Consider the following 14,044-nt stretch of genomic DNA (forward strand, 5'->3'; position numbering starts at 1 on the left):
AACTATGAAGTATGTTTTTATTCAGTAGCAAAGAGCCATCTGACAATTAAAATTTTAAATATATTAATAATACCATCAAGCAAAGCAGGAATAAATTTAACAAATGATATATAAGATCTGAACACTAAAATCCACTAATCATTGATTATATAAATTAAAGAAAACTTAAATAAATACAAAGATATATATCATAGATGGGAAGTCTCAATATTGTTCAGATGGCAGTTCTTGCAAAAATGTTCTATAGATATAATGTAATCCCAACATGACACTTTTTGAGTCCTAATATGAGATTTTTTTTCCCTAGAAATGGACAAGATGGCTACAAACTTTGTATGGAAATTCAAAAGGCTACAATACCCAAAATCATTTTTCAAAGAAGAATAGTCATGAGACTTATATTACCTGATTTAAAGATTTACTATAAAACTACTGTAATCAAGTCAGTATGGATTTAGAATTAGGACTTACACATAGATCAGTGGAACAAAAATTAAGGTCAAGAAATAGACTCATATTTTATTTGATATATGAAATGTTGATTGAGAAAGGTGCCAAGTAATTTAATGTTGATAGGACAGTTTTTTTTAAATCAACACTGCTGGGGTAACTGTACTTTTATATGGGGAAAAAAGTAAATTTCAATTCTTACCTCATACCATAAACATTAACTTGAAATAGATAAGAGGCCTAAATCCAACTGCTAAAATCATAAAACTTTTAGAGGAAAAAGACAGGGGAAAAAAAACTTAAAGAGACCTTTAGTTAGGCAAAGATTTCTTAGGACACAAAAATAAATGAATCAGGAAAGAACAAATATGTCTATGTTGGACTTTAAACTTAGAACATTTTGCTCATCAAATCTATCATTAATAAAATGAAAAGGCAAACCACATATTGGAAGAAAATATCTGATAAATATGTATCTGACAAATTATTTTCCAAAATAAATTGAAAACTTTTACAACTCAGTAATAAAAGCACAATCCCCCAAAAAGAAAGGGGTGAGGGTTAAGTTTGAAAAAAAAAAAAAAACTCACTGAAGAAAATATACAGAAAGCTAATATGCAGAGTGAGCTATCTGTACATACCCACTGGAAAAGCTCAAAGAAACAGGCTGCTTTTTGTGAGCATGTGATCCAGCTGGAACCCTCATACATTGTTGGTGAAAATGAAAAAAAGGCACCTGCACCTTGGAAAACAGTTCAGCCATTCTATTCAAAATTAAACATGCACTTATTGTAAGACCTAGCAATCCTACTCCTAGGTATTTATCTAAGAGAAATGAAAACACGCCTACCTAAAGGCCTGTACATAAATATGTACAGCAGTTTTACTAATAATAGTCCCAAACTGGAAACAACTTCAAATGTCCATGACTCATGAATGGATTAATAGATACTAACACAACCATGTAATGCTACTTGGGAATAAAAAAAGAATGGACTATTGATACATGAAAGAACATGGATGACCCTCAAAAGCATCATGCTATGTGAAGGAAGTTAGACACAGACACAGAAATTGTACAGTATCTGAGTATCTGATTTTATTTAAAATTCTATAAAAGCCTTATCTTTAGAAGATCAGTAGTTGCCTCAGGCTGGGAGTGGGAAACAACTGCCTATAAAACAAGAGGACTTTTTATGGTGAAGGAATCGTTCTGAAACTTGATTGTGGTTGGTGGCAGTTGGATGACTACATATTGTACCCACACTGTATGCTTAAATTGAATTAATTTTATTTTATGTAAATTATACATCAATAAAACTGTAAAATAAATGGGTATGAAACTATGCAGGAATGCTGTTAAGAACAGTTTTTATAAATAGCTATAAAGTAATGTGCACAATAATCAGAATAGGTGAGGAAGCTCTCTCACCCTCATTTCATCACTTTTTAACTTCATTACTAGAGGCAATGAGTAAAAGGACTTTTGAAATTACTTCTTACTCTTTTTCTAAATATTCACAACTAAATAGCATTGTTTCCTTCATATGAAATACTGAATACAAACTCTGCCCAGATGGACAAAAGATGTATTGTCTTCAAACCACTTGGTTGGCTCTCTTATACTTAACTTTTACTTCAGATATCCAAGTTTAAAAGCAACCAGATGAAGTTTTATGGAATTCTGTAAACGGGAAAAAAAAGAAGATGACGATGAAGAAGAAATAATGAAAACAACTTTTGCTCATGGGAGGAAACTTTCTGTGCCAACTTTCAGTTCAGAATGATCTTTCATTGGCCAAATTCCAAATTCCTCAAAGTACAGGCTTATAATGGAAGTGCTGACACAAACTCAAATGTAGCGCTGCAAACAGGATGATATAATAAATGGTGGGTAAATCTACTATCTTTTATGATAGTCTCCTTCCTTTGCAACAATTCAACTCATTTTAGATTATATTGTTACTGTAGAATTATGTGGGGAAAGTGACTGAAAATCACATCTTTTCCACACTCTGTTCCTATGTACTCATTACATGAAAATTAACCTTGGTGCTGAAAATTTTCAGACTTTTTTCTCTTTACATTGGTATTAATTTTTTTTTTTTTGCATCAAGTACAAACTTTTTTTCATTTAACCCATTCCTGTTGTCTTAAATAACTCAAGCATTGCAGAATTCTTTTTAAACTACTAGTTCCTTTCATGAAAGTATCATCAGTTTCTGAAACCGAAAATAATCTAGATTATTAACTTTTACTTATTTGGGAGAAAGAAATACTAGCTCAGTTTGCACATGTGTGCTTTTGGACTCTGTATTTCATGATAAACAACACTGTGTTATTACCATATGTTAATCTGAAGTTTTATGTGGAAAAGGAAAGAGCACTAGATATCATGTACATTTTAATAAATGCCTCAAATAAACCATGCCTAGAGATAGTGTTAATGATTCAAGCTTTTCCATAACACACTTGAAATAGTGGACTAAACTGCACAGAAGAGAATTCACAGTTCTTACTTTTGCAATACATGTGTGAGATACTTAAACCTTTCAAGTTTCTTTTCCATGGCTTCATCTGGGATTTATCCTCCAAATTATTTAAGCCTAAATGTTAAATAGGGCTTTCAAATTATGATTTGCATGTGTGCACGCAAGGGGCATGACTTAAACTGTGCTGTGAGAAGCCTACGTGAGAATTTCCTGAATTTAGAGCATATGAAAATCTCTAAGGGTCTTTCTGCACAGTTGACAATGATTAAGATCTGGTATGATAAATTTTGACATTTGATACTCAACCATGGAGGATGGATCACTCACGACTGGGTAACAGGATGTGAAGCCTTCGCATTACATTTTGTCAATTGATATCTAGGTCCCATCCAAGGAACTGGATGGGCTTTATCACATGGCTGGCACTGTGGTGGAATGAATTCGGTTTCAACTTTCAGGTGGGGTCAAAACATAAAACTTGCCATCCTAATGTTACACATTTGACATTCTCACTGGTAGAATAAGAATGATGCCAAGAAATAACTTAGCTGAAAATATACTCTCAAATTTGGAAGATGACTGTAGCCAGGGAGCCTGTTTAGCCAAAATTACTAGAGATGTCTGCAATGCTCTTGCCTAATTTTCCACTTCTCTGCTTATAAATAAATGTCCTAATTTCTTGTGAGAAAGTAAAAGGCTCACTGACTGCTATATCACTCCTGGGATTTAATGCTAAAAGTGTTCTACATGAAGGTCAATGTTACAGTGAGATATAGGTCCTAACCTCCTTTATCCCCAGTAATCATCTTTCTGTTATAGGCAAAAGGGTAAGTATGTGTGTATTTCCAATATCCTAATTATACTTTTTTTTTCAAATTTTCTTCTTTTCTCCATCTACTACCTGATAATTTAGATAAATGGTGATTTTACTCTTTAAAAATAATGTAAAAATGTGACTGCTCTCACTAGGCAGTGTATGAGACAGTACAAAGTTTGGCACAGATTTTAATTACTATGAGCTCAAAGAAATGAATGGTACCTTTAGTGGTAAAGGAAAGCTTAATGGAGGAGATGGGAATAGAGTGCAGAATGGGTAGGAGGGGGCAGGTAGATTAAAGAGAGGCAAGGGTCTAGGATGACCTTAGTGATGTCTAGGAAAACCATTTTCTGGGAAGGGGTAGAAAGGGTGCATCGACATTCAGTGAATGTGTATGATTCTCCAGGTATAACTTCTACAGTTTTTTTTTTTGCCATTTCTTGGGCCGCTCCCATGGCATATGGAAGTTCCCAGGCTAGGGGCTGAATCAGAGCTGTAGCTGATGGCCTACGCCAGAGCCATAGCAACACGGGATCCAAGCCGCGTCTGCAACCTACACCACAGCTCACGGCAACGCCGGATCCTTAACCCACTGAGCAAGGCCAGGAATCGAACCTGCAACCTCATGGTTCTTAGTCGGATTCATTAACCACTGAGCCACGATGGGAACTCCAGTTCTACAGTATTAATATTGCTGTTAAAAAATACTTAATTTCACCAATCCTAAACTTTCAGCTAATAGAGAATGGGAAGAAATCTGCCGTTTTACTATGACCTTGGTTTGGGACATTTTTATATACCTCCTGTATTTGTTAAAGTGCTGCTAGATGCTTGTACAGATAAACCACCACAATTGCATTACACAATAAACATTTCTGCCTTGCTCACAATACATACTAAAGTATGTGGTCCAAGTTGGGTGGTCTTCTACCTATCAGCGAAGTGATCATTCTGAAACTCAGCCTCCTACTATCTTATGGTTCCATCTCCTTCCAGCACCTTAGAGTCCTCTTCACTCAGAACTGGGAAAGGGACCATGGAGAATACAGATCTGTCTCCTCAGTCCTTCCCATGTTGATCACTTTTCCACTCATACGTCCTTTGGCTACAGTGTCCTACTTAGATGCAAGAACGCTGGAAAATGTAGTCATTAGCTGGACAGTTACTTCACCATGACAACTCAATACTGCTGAATGAAACTTTGATATCATTTCATGTCTTTGCTACACCTCTGAAATGTATGTATATTTTAGGTCATTACAGCTAAATGATCTTGCATTTTTGGATAAAATGTCCAATAAAGCAACACATCACGTGGATTATGATAGAAAATTATAAATTGAAGTATAGCTGATTTACAATGTTGTGCCAATTTCTGCTGTACAGCAAAGTGACCCAATCATACATATACACACATTCTTTTTCTCAGATTACCTTCCATCATATTCTTTTTTTTCTTCTTTTTATAGATGTAACTGCAGCATATGGAAGTTTCCATACTAGGGGTCAAATTGGAGCTGCAACTGCAGGCCTATGCCACAGCCATGGCAATGCTGGATTTGAGCTGCATCTGTGATCTACACCATAGCTTGTGGGAGTGCCAGATTCTTAGCCCACTGAGTGAAGCCCCAGATGGAACCTGCATTCTCATGGAGACTTCATTCGGTTCTTAACCCACTGAGTCACAATGGGAACTCCTTTTCCATCATGTTCTATCCCAAGATATTGGATATGTTTCCTTGTTCTATACAGTAGGATTTCATTTCTTATTCATTCTAAATGTAATACATTGCATCTACTAACCCCAAACTCTCTGTCCATCCACCTCCTCCTTGCCAACCACAAGTTCATTCTCCATGTCTATAAATCTGTTTCTGTTTTGTATATAGGTTCATTTGTGCCATGTTTTAGATTCCACATATAAGTGATATCATATGCTATTTGTCTTTCTCTATCTACTTACTTTACTCAGTACGAGAATCTCCTACTGTATCCATGTTTCTGTGAATAGCATTATTTTGTGTTTTTTATGGCTGAGTAGTATTCCATTATAAATATGTGCCACATATTAACAAGGTTTACCTAGGAATCAATCATTCCTAGATTAATACTTATATTTCTCAGCTGGCAGTCATTCCATTCAATTATTACCCTAAAAAAACATCAGAAATTCAGGTCCCAAACAAATGCTTTCTAGCTCCAGGGAGGGATAGTAAGATAATTTTTTTTAAGATAATTTGGTATTTCAGTTGAATTGTTTCATTAGAAGTCTGCCTGACCTTTTATGGAAAGTAGTCTTGTACAGATAGCACTGGATTATATATCTCCAAAAAGTTGCTTTTCCAAACTCCTGGTTCCTGAGATTATACCATACAGAGCTAGTTGCTCATCCATGAGAAAGCAGGATAAATCTAAATAAGCAGTTGGGATACACAAATTAAAAAAAATAGATGAAGAGGAAATACTCTCTCCACAGAGTTACCCACACTGGTTTGTGGTAACACATTTGTTTCTAGTTCTGGGGAAAGTTTAGGGTATGGCTTTGAACAGCACCCAAACAAAACTGCAAGAAGCTTGTCCATCCTCTTTTCCAAGGAAATGACCCTTTATGCTTCTCCATGTTTTCAAGTGGGTCGGTTATAAAATGAAAAGAGACATTTTAGCAAACCAATTAGTGATCAAGATGATTATGCTCTAATTGTTTCTATATTTTAAAGGAAAATCATTGCCAAATTTATCAATAATGAGGCCACATTTATCTGGTCTTAGAAAACCATTCTGCATTTTCCTTTTGGTGTTTTTTAGTGATATTCAATCATGTGTTTTTATTTGATGTTTTATGTACTTTCATAGATCGCCAAGTTTCAAGTCTATTTGAAAGTTCTCCAGAGAAGGTCTCAAGAAATCCATGCAGAGAGATCTTTCAGTGTTATTCCTTCATCTGGCATGTGCTTACTGAGCACTTATGACATAGAGATACTATGCTAAATTCTTTAAAGGATACAAAAGTAAACTGACCCCTCCCCTTAAGAAGTTTACAATATAGCTGGAGAGAGATGATATTTATATAAAGGAAGAGTCTTCAAATTTTATTAGGCATGATAGCATATACATTACCTTGTTCTATAGACTATTTTCCAATATGAATACCAGAAGGATTATTATTCATTGTTCTGTAAATGTTTATCAAAACACTTTAACACATATTCGATTTTATTCTTCTATAGGTATGTGACAATATACATAGACTAGGATATATACAACACAATATGGAATCTCAGACCTCTATGAAATACCAGTTTGTAGCTGACAATCTTCTTTCTTTAGGATCATCTGAAGTTTTAAATGCTACTGAAATTTTAGCTTACAGAGGGGTATACGGTCATTTCTGAAAGAGTTTGATATTCAACTTGATATGCACAGGAGAAAAAGAACATAAAAAACCCAGTGAGGTATCACCCAATAGCTTTGTGTTCCAATGTCATGAATAGACGACAGATCTTACTAGTAAAGGAATCACAGTGTGCTATTGAGAAAGAACCTATTTCAGCTTTCCTTCTTTGAAAAGTACACACTGACAATGAGTTGGTCTGTCAGCTGAAAAGGTATTTGGTGATTTAGAGAGGACTCTACTGCCCTTCTCTCTTCCGCTTTCTCTCCGGCCAACGCACACTCCTGGAAGAAAGGAAAAACACATTCCCCAGGGCCTGAAGAAATGAATGGAGGCATTGTCAGCCAGGAGAGGATAGGAATGCTTCACACGTTTATCATCATTTTCTCGTCAATGTCCACTCCTCTTTCTTCCCCTAAGTATTTGGCAATGACTAATAACTGACCAAATAACATAAAAGAACAATTCTGAAATCTTATCAGGTGTATTCTTATGGAGCTGCTAACACCTGTAATTTAAAACTGATTAATTAAATCAAAGTAGAAGGAAACTTGCAAGAAGAGAAAATATATCAGTAATCTTGGACTAAAATGAAAGAAGGCTATTTTGTTCATGAGTTATATGCTGTAGTAAACAGGGTACCAGTGACTCCTACCCCAGACTCTTGAATACAGATGATAGAAAAAAAAAAAAAAAGAGAGAGAGAGAGAGATGTCAAAATAAACCCAGTGACCAAAAGCATCAAGTAGAAAGTATTCCAAATGTCGAGCAGAAGATTCAGCTTCCAAAGCTTCTGATAAAAGACACATAATTTAATATGGTCAGTTGAACTAACACAAGATTCACATCTTCCTGGCTTTTTAAAATACTTAATAAAAAATACATATTTCCTATTTAAACGAATTTTAGTCCCCAGCACAATACCTGAATTTCCAAAATCTGACCATTTATTTTGTATGATACAACTTAGAAATTGCTAGATCTAAGTGTTTAAACATAAACAGATTTTAGGAATTACTTCAAGAGAGATGAGTGAGATCACAAGAAACTAGAACTCAGGGTAAGAAGACTTCTAATGAACCTTTCATTCGAAAAAGTATGTATGTATCAAAGGCTACACCAGAAAATCCCTTGGCTCCTGAACTTGGTGTTTTGCTTTTCTAAGATTAAGATTTTTTCAAGGGGTAGGTAGATGACCCTTTGAGTAGTCTGAGAAAAGCTTAAGCACTTATAATTAATAAGTTAATTTCCTAATACTTTTCTAAAGTTAAAATAAAAAAACATATAAAGATAATTGAGTAATCTAGTTCTTTACAGCTAGAGATTTTGTAGATTGATTAGACTGAGTTTTGTCTATTCTTTCTTTACTTTCATAGGGTGCTTGCCCCCTAACCAAGAACCCCTGTGGATTGAATACAATGATAGGTTCATTTCTGTAAGCCATGCACTGAAGCATGGAAATGCACACATTTTACATTTCCTGCCATTTGTCCTCTGTTCTGGTGGCAAGAAAAATGTGTTTCTGATAAATTTCTGAGTATGAGCTGATCTGAATTCAATTTGGCCATTTGTAAGACTCAGGCTTGGGGTTTACCAGCTCTCTCACCTGTATGAACTATAAAAGATAAAAGGTCAAAGAATTACCTTTTAAATACCATCTTGAACTGAGCCTGGCTGATATCCACACTATGAGGTAAGAAATCACCTCATGACTGACTATATGCCTCTAAAAATAGTCCCCAAATGACACCGTAACTTAATTGGCCTTGGAAGCATAAACATGATTCAAAATAGCTTTGATGCACTTGGGAGATGAATATCATAAAGCGATGTCTGCAAGGCCTTGAAGGGTCTGCCTGCTGGATGTCACTGTAGTTCTTCAGGCCAAGCACACAAAAGTCAGATCAAATGAAATAGTAGCAAGATACCATGACCTGTAATCCATCTTGTACCTGAACAAGCTCATCCTTACTGTGCCCAGTGTCAGCAGGTGAGGAACTGAAGAGGTTAGAGGCAATCCAATTCCAGTGGTGAGGACCATTCAGCTTGAGAATCCTGGGCCTGGAGTGTGATTGCAATTTGGCCCATGCCTCACCAACTCTATTTCACTTATCCAGAGAAATGTTTAAGGGAAAAAAAAAAAAATGAACCACTGATGGGAGGCACAGAAATGGAAAAATTTCCAAGAGTCAGATTGGTCACTTTTACTTAATAATGGCCAGCAGGGTTCATCATTGTAGCCCCTGACATGAGACTATCATCTTAGTCAAGAAGACAGATGGGACAGTTCCCACTGTGGCTCAGTGGGTTATGAACCTGACTAGTATCCACGAGGATGTGCGTTCAATCTCTGGCCTCATTTAGTGGGTTAAGGATCTGGGTGTTGCAGTGAGCTGTGGCGTATGGCACAGATGTGGCTCAGATCTAGCATCACCCTGGTTGCGGTGTAGGTCAGCAGCTGCAGCTCTGATTTGACCCCTCACTTGGGAACTTACATATGCCATGGGTGTGGCCCTAAAAAGACAAAAAAAAAAAAAAAAAAAAAAAGAAAGAAAGAAATAAAAGACCAATGCAAGTCATCCGCCTGAAAGTAACCCCTTAGAGACTCCTGAATTCCTCTGTTCCAGCTTTATATTTATACAAGCTCGATAAACACATAAAATTTCCTATTCTAGTTTCAGTTTTCTCAGTGCTACCCACAGGAAGAGGGAGTTTGGCTCTTACCTGACAGTTTACAGGAAAACCAAGATCATCTTTGATTATGAATAAACCTCCACATTTATCTCTGTCTACTTAAATCAGTTTTATTAGTAAGTCTCACTCAGTTCTCTTGGATGATCAACCCTGGGTTATCTAACAGTTATTTTTAATCTGAGGACTAGACCCTGGTCCACAGGGACTTTGTTAAGGTAATGTCCTTTATCCCCTGGCTACAGCATCCTTCCTACCAAACCACAATTTACCTAGGTAAAAAGTTATGCTAGCAAAGAAATACACAGGAGAAAATTAGAAGTACATGATTAAAGGATAGCAGTGGTTCCCACGGTCCTTCTAAATATTAAGGGTATCAATAATATTAGGAATATTAATGTCTAATACAAATAATGCTATAAACCAGTCTGTGCTTTTAAAAAATGTTTTTCAAATTATTAAATTAACATTTTATCTTAAATTTGAATTGTTTTTATTTTAAATTTAAAGTATTTCATTTCAATGTCAAAAATATCACTCTTAAAAACAGTGAACTCTCTAGCATCCTTTTGGCAGCTAATTGTAATTTTCACAGTCTGGGTTTTCATTCTGGATATGAATATGGTTCAGGTAACATAATCCATCCTGTGCCATATCTGCAAAGTTATAATAATAAGTTGTAGTTCAGCCTCATTTTTCCTATAATTTCATTTTCTTAAACATTTATGTATCCTCCTTTCTTTTTGAATTGTATACCGTGTATGTGAAAACATTCTCTTTTAAATGATTTTAAAAGGTACTTCTGCAAAAGCTTCAATGCTCATATAAATACCATAGCTTGTATATTCCATTTATAAATGAATGATAAAAAATTCTTCTCTTTGAAGGTTGTCAAATGAACATAGCACATAATGTGTTCACAGAATACACAATATGTTGAATATTTTAGTGTGGTATATTTATTCAGTCATTCAGTAAATATTTCTTGAGAACCTATTAGTGCTAGGGAACAAAATAGAAAAAAATAATCCTTGGCTTTATGTAGTGGGAGGAAGAGAAAATAAAGGATGAGTAAGTAAAATAAAAAGTGTGCTAAAAATAAGTATTTGAAGGAAGAAATGAAGCAGGAAGGGGGTATAAAGGTGTGGTGTTGGGGGTAGGGGGCAGGGTTGACCATTCAGATGAGCTGGTCAGGGCAGGTCTCAACAGGAGGCTGAGTTTTGAGTGAAGAAATGAATGAACTGAGGATTAAGACATGCAGATACCTGGCAGAAGAGCATCTGGAGAAAGGCCCCGAGGTAGGATGTGCCTGGCATATTTAAGGCGCAGGGGGAGGCCAGTGTATTCAGAGCCTAAGTCAGTGTTTCTCAAAATGGGTTTGACATCCTAAAGTGTCCCTTGCTGGTGCTTTTACTAAAAGATAATGAGAAAATACTACAAGAGTGGCTACCACTAATACTAGCAAAATGTTAATGGAGTACTTACAAGTCAGGTACCATGCTAAGCACTTTGCTTTATTTAACCCTTACAGTAACTTTGTAAAGCAAGTTACTATTATTAAAACATATTGTTTTGGAGTTCTTGCTGTGGTGCAGTGGGTTAAAGATCCAGTTTTGTCTCTGTAATGGCACAGGTTCAATCCTAGCACAGGGAGTTAGGTCTTGCATTAGTACAGCTGTAGCATAGGTCACAGCTGTGGCTCAGATTTGACCCCTGGCCTGGAAACTTCCATATGGCATGTGTGTAGCCATAAAAATATTATTTTATAATCATTTTACAGATAGAGAAGCAAAGGCTTGGCACAATAATCACTTGTCTAAGGTCATACCATGGGGTGGTAGAGCCACATTTAAATCTAGGCAGTATGAATCTGAATCCAGTGCCTAGATTTATGAATCAATATCCTATACTTCAGTGTGTGTGTGTTTGTGTGTGTGTGTGTGTGTGTGTGTGTGTGTGTGTGTGTGTGTGTGTTGTGTGTATGAGAGGAAGAGGGAGAGAGAGGTTTCAAAAATTTGCCTACTTCTACCATTTGTATGCCAAACCAACTTTGGTATGCATGTTCACTCATCATCAGGAAATAACCTGTTGGAAATATTAAGACAAGTACCCATCAATGGATGAATGGATAAATAAAATGTGGTATAGACATACAGCAGAATATTACTTGGTAAGGATACGCTGCAATATGCAAAACATGGATGAACTTTGAGAGCATTATGTAAAGTGAAATAAGCAAGTTACAGAAGGACAAATACTGCCTTATTATACTTACATGAGTTATCCAAAATAGTCAAATTTGGAGTTCCCGCTGTTGCACAGTGGGTTAAGAACCTAATCACACTATTCACAATAGCCAAAATATGGAAACAACCTAAATGTCCATTGGTAGATGAATGGATTAAGAAGATGTGGAACATATATACAATGGAATATTGCTTAGCTATAAAAAAGAATGAAATAATGCCATTTGCAGCAACATGGATAGACCTAGAGATTATCATACTAAGTGAAATAAGTCAGAAAGAGAAGGACAAACACCATTGTGATATGACTTATAGGTGGAAGCTAAAATATGACACAACTGAACCTATCTACAAAACAGAAACAGATTTACAGACATAGAGAACAAATATGTGGTTGCCAAGGAGGAGGGTGGGGGGAGTGGGATGGACTGGGAGTTTGGGGTTAATAGATGCAAACTATTACATTTAGAATGGATAGACAATAAAGTTCCATTGTATAGCAAAGGGAAATATATCAAATCTCCTGGGACAGACCATGATGGAAAATAATATTAAAAGAAATGCATATATGGCTGAGTCACTTTGCTGTACAGCAGAAATTGGCAGAACATTGTAAATCAACTCTAATTAAAAATAAAAGAAAAAAAAGAATCCAACTGCAAAAGCTCAGCTCACTGCAGAGGCACAGGTTCAATCCCTGGCCCATTCCAGTGACTTAAAGGATCTGGTGGTGCCTATGCCGCAGTGTAGGTCTCAGCTATGGCTCAGATTCAATCCCTGGCCTGGAAATTTCCATATGCCTTGGGTGTGACCATAAAAAAAAATTAGTCAAACTCATAGAACCGAAGAATGGAATGGTGGTTGCTAGAGACTATGGGAAGGGGAATTGGTGCATTACCAATTAATTAGCAAAAAATTTCAGTTAAGCAAAATGAATAAGCTCTAGAGATCTGCCCACAACCTTGTGCCTGTGGTCAACAAAATGATTCTGAACATTTAAAAATTTAAGAAAGAAGATCTCATGCTAAGTGTTCTTCCCACAATAAAATACATTTAAAAATTAATACTTATTTTTTTGAAAATTAAAATTAATAGCATTTTAAAACCCCTCAAACACATTGCCACTAAATTGGAAAAATTTACCATGTCACTCCAGTACCCTACTTTCTAAAGTCCTTTCTTTCACTTCTGTTGGCTAAGAAAAGGAGGATTCTTTCAGCCCCCTCAGGGCCTTGGAAGGGAATTTCTTAGGCAAAGCTCCTGGCTTTCAAATTCTGCCAGGTCTTGTCTGTGGACAACACTTCCCACCTCTACAGGCTCTCCTTCTGGATAACACAGCTCTTCAGCTAAGGACTCTCCTATCCTGCACCGAGGAGTTTAGACTCCAAAGGAATGAAAGTACTTTAATGAGGACTGAGAGGTGATCAGACGTTTTAGAATAGTAACTCTGGAGGCATTGAAAGATGAATTCGCGTCTGGAAAGAATGGAGCTTAGACATCAATATAGAGAAATCTCAGGCAAGAAATGATGGGACCCTGAAATACAGAGGGAAGAGGCTTGGGTGCCCATAACAAAATACCATGGGCTGAGTCGCTTCAAGATAGACATTTATTTAGATCTAGAAGCTAGAAGTCTACAGTCTAGGTGCCAGCAATTTTTTTCTTTTTTTTAATTATTTTTATTTTGTTTCCATTATAGCTTATTTACAGTGTTCTGTCAATTTTCTATGTACAGCAAAGTGACCCAGTCACACATACATATATACATTTTTTTTTCTCACATTATGATGCTTCATCATAAGTGACTAGATATAATTCCCAGTGCAGCAGGATCTCATTGCTTATCCATTCCAAAGGCAATAGTTTGCATCTATTAACCCCAAATTCCCAGGCCATCCCACTCCCTCTCCCTCCCCATTGGCAACAACAAGTCTGTTCTCCAAGTCCATTTCTTTTC

General features: G+C 36.2%; 1 protein-coding gene across 10 annotated transcripts in view; it reads right to left on the reverse strand.

Annotated features, from left to right (window-relative positions):
* Positions 1–14,044, reverse strand: part of ADAMTSL1 (ADAMTS like 1) — a 1,005,193-nt gene that overhangs the window by 630,862 nt on the left and 360,287 nt on the right. The gene's annotated exons all lie outside the window — the stretch shown is intronic.

The sequence above is a fragment of the Sus scrofa genome, chromosome 1 (genome assembly GCF_054392235.1).
Source record: "Sus scrofa isolate SSC_HxYL_T2T_F1_AM1 chromosome 1, Sscrofa_HxYL_maternal_Yorkshire_Landrace_v2.0, whole genome shotgun sequence".
NCBI classification, from domain to species: domain Eukaryota; kingdom Metazoa; phylum Chordata; class Mammalia; order Artiodactyla; family Suidae; genus Sus; species Sus scrofa.